This window comes from Garra rufa, chromosome 1, assembly GCF_049309525.1.
Source record: "Garra rufa chromosome 1, GarRuf1.0, whole genome shotgun sequence".
Classification (NCBI taxonomy): Eukaryota; Metazoa; Chordata; class Actinopteri; order Cypriniformes; family Cyprinidae; genus Garra; species Garra rufa.
Window position 1 is genome coordinate 95150806 of NC_133361.1, and position 6240 is coordinate 95157045.

A 6240-nucleotide genomic window follows, 5' to 3' on the forward strand; every position below is an offset into this window, starting at 1 on the left:
GAGCGACGCGATTGGCTCTCGTCCATTCTCACAATGGATGGCGAGCAGCGCGACTGGCTCTCGTCCATTCTCACAATGGACGTCGAGATCGGCGATTGGACGAGGAGACGGCCGTGGAAAAAGACGATCCTGCTCCAGGTAGCCTAATGGATAAGGCACTGGCCTCCTAAGCCAGGGATTGTGGGTTCGAGTCAGAATCAGAATCAGAATGAGCTTTATTGCCAGGTATGTTTGCACATACTAGGAATTTGTTTTTGTGACAGAGCTCCACAGTGCTACAGAATGACAGTGACAAGACGATATATATTATAAAAAGAACAATATAGAGGTATACAAGACAGACAATGTGCAAAAATAGCAAAGACATTTGAATGGAAGTAAGTATGTGCTTTAAATAAACAACGGAAAAATGAATAAAGAATGTATAGTGTTGTATGTTCCACGATCAAGTGTTCATGAGATGGATTGCCTGAGGAAAGAAACTGTTTCGGTGTCTGGTCGTTCTAGTGCTCAGTGCTCTGTAGCGCCGACCGGATGGTAACAGTTCAAAAAGTGAGTGTGCTGGATGTGAGGGGTCCAGAGTAATTTTGGCAGCCCTTTTTCGTACTCTGGATAAGTACAGATCTTGAAGGGTAGGGAGGGTTGTACCAATGATTCGCTCAGCAGTCCAGACTATCCGACGTAGTCTTCTGAGATCAGAATTTGTAGCTGAGCTGAACCAGATGGTAATTGAAGTGCAGAGGACGGATTCAATGATGGCAGAGTAAAACTGTTTCAGCAGTTCCTGTGGCAGGTTGAGTTTCCTCAGCTGGCGGAGGAAGTACAGCCTCTGCTGGGCCTTTTTCACAATGGAGTCTATGTGAATGTCCCACTTCAGGTCCTGAGAGATGGTATTTCCAAGGAACCTGAATGACTCCACTTTGTTTACAGTGCTGTTCATGATGGTGAGTGGGGGGAGAGCAGGGGGGGGTTTCCTGAAGTCTATGATCAACTCCACAGTTTTGAGCGTGTTGAGCTCCAGGTTGTTATGACTGCACCAGACAGCCAGCTCTTTTACCTCCTGTCTGTAAGCAGACTCAGACTCGTCACCGTCCTGAATGAGGCCGATAAGTGTGGTGTCGTCTGCAAACTTCAGGAGCTTGACAGAGGGGTCTTTGGAGGTACAGTCATTTGTATACAGGGAGAAGAGCAGTGGGGAGAGGACACAACCCTGAGGGGCGCCAGTGCTGATAGTACGGGTGCTGGATGAGAATTTTCCCAGCCTCACTAGCTGCTGCCTGTCTGTCAGGAAGCTGTTGATCCACTGACAGACTGATGTGGGCACAGAGAGCTGAGTTAGTTTGGGCAGGAGGAGGTTTGGGATGATAGTGTTGAAGGCTGAACTGAAGTCCACAAACAGGATCCTCGCGTAAGTCCCTGATTTGTCCAGATGCTGCAGTATGAAATGTAGACTCATGTTCACTGCATCACCTGTTTGCACGATAAGCAAACTGCAGGGGGTCCAGTGAGGGTCTGCCAGCTGATCTGCACAGGTTTTCAGACAGGCTGGTGTGACACCGTCAGGGCCTGGTGCCTTTCTTCTTTTGTTCTTTTTGAAGACCTTGCGTACCTAATCTTCACTGATTTGAATGGGAGTTGCAGGAGTGGGGGAGAGGGGTGATGTTGGAGGTGTAAATGGTGTCTTTTCAAACCGACAATAGAACTCGTTCAGATCGTCTGCCAGTTGCTGATTCTGCAAAGTGCTGGGGGATGATGTCTTGTAATTGGTGATGTGTTTTAGACCTTTCCACACTGATGAAGAGTCACTGGAATGAAATTGGTTCCTTATCTTTTCGGAATAATTTCTCTTTGCCACTTTGATCTCCTTTTCCAGTGTGTATTTGGCCTCTTTATACAAGACATTGTGCCCTTTCCTTTGACATGACGAAGCTGTCTGAGTTTTGCAGTGAACCATGGTTTGTCGTTGTTGCAAGTTAAGCGAGTCCTGGTAGGAATGCATAAATCCTCACAGAAACTGATATATGAAGTAACAGTCTCTGTAAGCTCGTCCAGATCAGTAGCAGCAGCTTCAAAAACACTCCAATCAGTACATTCGAAACAGGCTTGTAAAGCCCGCTCTGTTTCGTTGGTCCATCTCTTTACAGACTTTGCTACAGGTTTAGCAGATTTAAGTTGTTGCCTGTAGGTTGGTATAAGATGAACCAGGCAGTGATCAGAAAGTCCCAAAGCTGCCCGTGAGACAGAGTGATATGCATTCCTTATTGTGGTGTAACAGTGGTCCAATATATTTCTATCTCTGGTCGGACATGTGATGTGCTGTCTGTATTTTGGAAGTTCACAGGAGAGATTTGCTCTATTAAAATCCCCAAGAATGATTAAAACAGAGTCCGGGTGTTGTTGTTCTGTCTCTGTGATGTGATCAGCGAGTTTCTGTAACGCCAGGCTCACGTGCGCTTGCGGTGGAATGTACACACTCACGAGAATGAACGAGCAAAACAGAGTCCCATCTGGGGTGACTTTCAGCAGAGTGGCGCAGCGAAAGCGTGCTGGGCCCAGAAGTCGATGGATTGAAACCATCCTCTGCTAAGATTGTTTCACTTGTATATGTGCTCAGGTGCTCCAAGACAAGTTAGAAATGTGTGCCAGAATCAAGTGATGTTGAAAAGACCAGTGTACGGGCTCTACATCAAGGTGAGCAGAGTGGCGCAGCGGAAGCGTGCTGGTCCCGTAACCCAGAGGTCGATGGATCGAAACCATCCTCTGCTAAGCTTGTTTCACTTTGATTTGTGCCCAAGTGCTTCAAGACAAGTTAGAAATTTCTGCAAGAATTATGTTATGTTGAAAAGACCAGTGCACGAGCTCTACATCAAGTCAAGCAGAGTGGCGCAGCGGAAGCGTGCTGGTCCCGTAACCCAGAGGTCGATGGATCGAAACCATCCTCTGCTAATCTTGTTTCACTTTTATATGTGCTCAGGTGCTGCAAGACAAGTTAGAAACTTGTGCCAGAATCAAGTGATGTTGAAAAGACCAGTGTACGGGCTCTACATCAAGGTGAGCAGAGTGGCGCAGCGGAAGCGTGCTGGGCCCATAACCCAGAGGTTGATGGATCGAAACCATCCTCTGCTAATCTTGTTTCCCTTTTATATGTGCCCAAGTGCTGCAAGACAAGTTAGAAATATGTGCAAGAATCATGTTATGTTGAAAAGACCAGCGCACAGGCTCTATATCAAGACAAGCAGAGTGGCGCTGCGGAAGCGTCCTGGGCCAATAACCCAGAGGTCGAAGAATCGAAACCATACTCTGCTAAGCTTTTTTCGCTTTCACATGTGCCCAGGTGCTTCAAGACAAGTTAGAAATTTGCGCAAGAATCATGTTATGTTGAAAAGACCAGTGCACAAGCTCTACATCAAGTCAAGCAGAGTGGCGCAGCGGAAGCGTGCTGGTCCCGTAACCCAGAGGTCGATGGATCGAAACCATCCTCTGCTAAGCTTGTTTCACTTTTGTACGTGCCCAAGTGCTGCAAGAAAAGTTAGAAATATGTACAAGAATCATGTTATGTTGAAAAGACCAGTGCACAGGCTCTATATCAAGACAAGCACAGTGGCGCCGCGGAAGCGTGCTGTTCCCATAACCCAGAGGTCGATGGATCGAAACCATCCTCTGCTAAGCTTGTTTCACTTTGATTTGTGCCCAAGTGCTTCAAGACAAGTTAGAAATTTGTGCAAGAATCATGTTATGTTGAAAAGACCAGTGCACGAGCTCCACATCAAGTCAAGCAGAGTGGCGCAGCGGAAGCTTGCTGGACCCATAACCCAGAGGTCGATGGATTGAAACCATCCTCTGCTAAGACTTCTGTGCTTGTATATATGACAGAGCCCCCCAAAAAGAGAAATGTGCAGAGCCTGTTCGTGATAACCTAAAGTCGCTTGGTCCTCTCACAAAAGTTGTTCATCCAGAAGCTGAATGAGATGAAGAACTAAAAGAAAAAGTAAACAGCTGCATGACAGCCCCAGTGGCCTAATGGATAAGGCACTGGCCTCCTAAGCCAGGGATTGTGGGTTCGAGTCCCATCTGGGGTGACTTTCAGCAGAGTGGTGCAACAAAGGCGTGCTGGGCCCATAACCCAGAGGTCGATGGATCGAAACCATCCTCTGCTAATCTTGTTTCACTTTTATATGTGCCCAAGTGCTGCAAGACAAGTTAGAAATATGTGCAAGAATCATGTTATGTTGAAAAGACCAGCGCACAGGCTCTATATCAAGACAAGCAGAGTGGCGCAGCGGAAGCGTGCTGGGCCAATAACCCAGAGGTCGAAGGATCGAAACCATACTGTGCTAAGCTTTTTTCGCTTTCATATGTGCCCAGGTGCTGCTCAAAGAAACGACGATGCAACTGGTAAACTTGTTGTAATTTGCAAAAATATTCATACATAATAGACTAGGTAGAAATGTGTGCCAGGCTCAAGTGGTTTTGAAAAGACCGGCGTGTGGTTCTCTCTTCAAGGAGAGCAGAGTGGCGCAGCGGAAGCTTGCTGGGCCCATAACCCAGAGGTCGATGGATCCAAACCATCCTCTGCTAAACTTGTGTCACTTTTATATGTGCCCAGGTGCTGCAAGAAAAGTTGGAAATGTGTGCAAGATTCAAGTTATGTTGAAAAGACCAGTGCAAAGGCTTTACATCGAGACAAGCAGAGTGCCGCAGCGGAAGCGTGCTGGGCCCATAACCCAGAGGTCGATGGATCGAAACCATCCTCTGCTAAGCTTGTTTCACTTTTATTTGTGCCCAGGTGCTTCAAGACAAGTTAGAAATTTCTGCAAGAATCATGTTATGTTGAAAAGACCAGTGCACAAGCTCTACATCAAGTCAAGCAGAGTGGCGCAGCGGAAGCGTGCTAGGCCCATAACCCAGAGGTCGATGGATCAAAACCATCCTCTGCTAAGCTTGTGTCACTTTTATATGTGCCCAAGTGCTTCAAGACAAGTTAGAAATTTCTGCAAGAATCATGTTATGTTGAAAAGACCAGTGCACGAGCTCTACATCAAGTCAAGCAGAGTGGCGCAGCGGAAGCGTGCTGGGCCCATAACCCAGAGGTCAATGGATCGAAACCTTCCTCTGCTAAGACTTCTGAGCTTGTATATATAACAGAGCCCCCAAAAAAGAGAAATGTTCAGAGCCTGTTTGTGAAAACCTAAAGTCACTTGGTCCTCTCACAAAAGTTGTTCATCCAGAAGCTGAATGAGATGAAGAACTAAAAGAAAAAGTAGACAGCTGCGTGACAGCCCCAGTGGCCTAATGGATAAGGCACTGGCCTCCTAAGCCAGGGATTGTGGGTTCGAGTCCCATCTGGGGTGACTTTCAGCAGAGTGGCGCAACGAAGGCGTGCTGGGCCCATAACCCAGAAGTCGATGGATCGAAACCATCCTCTGCTAATCTTGTTTCACTTTTATATGTGCTCAGGTGCTGCAAGACAAGCTAAAAACGTGTGCCAAAATCAAGTGATGTTGAAAAGACCAGTGTACGGCCTCTACATCAAGGTGAGCAGAGTGGCGCAGCGGAAGCGTGCTGGGCCCATAACCCAGAGGTTGATGGATCGAAACCATCCTCTGCTAAGCTTGTTTCACTTTTATTTGTGCCCAAGTGCTTCAAGACAAGTTAGAAATGTGTGCAAGATTCATGTTATGTTGAAGAGACCAGTGCACGACCTCTACATCATGTCAAGCAGAGTGACGCAGCGGAAGAGTGCTGGGCCCATAACCCAGAGGTCGATGGCTGAGGGGAAAGTTTTTCAATATGCTGATGACACAACAATAATTGTAAAGGGAAAAGAGAGTGTTAAAGAAGTTATGAAGCTGGTAAAAGAATATTGTAGTGGGTCTGGAAGTAAAGTAAATGAGGAGAAAACAGTATATATGAGATTTGGTAAAGCTATGGTTTTAATGGATTGTTTTAATTTTAAGGAAGTGGAAGAAATTAGGATTTTAGGAGTTTTAATGGGGAAGAATGAGAGGAAAGTAAGAGATGAAATGTGGGAGCAACTAGTAACAGATATAGAGAGAAGATTAAATTTTTGGAAATTGAGAACTTTAAACTTGAAGGGGAAGGTTTTAATATTGAATGTTTTAATGGTTTCTAAACTTTGGTATGTTTTATATGTTTCTGAAATACCTTTATGGACAGAACGGAGGTTGAAGAAATGTTTTCTTGACTTTTTATGGGAGGGGAAACCAGCAAGGATTGCAC

The 6240-nt window shown here is 46.0% G+C and overlaps 2 non-coding genes across 2 annotated transcripts; both read left to right on the forward strand.

Moving 5' to 3' along the window:
- Window positions 1-4006: 4006 nt before the first annotated feature.
- Window positions 4007-4079, forward strand: trnar-ccu (transfer RNA arginine (anticodon CCU)). The gene has a single exon. It is a non-coding gene; the product is annotated as a tRNA-Arg (tRNA).
- Window positions 4080-5278: 1199 nt separating this feature from the next.
- Window positions 5279-5351, forward strand: trnar-ccu (transfer RNA arginine (anticodon CCU)). The gene has a single exon. It is a non-coding gene; the product is annotated as a tRNA-Arg (tRNA).
- Window positions 5352-6240: the final 889 nt, after the last annotated feature.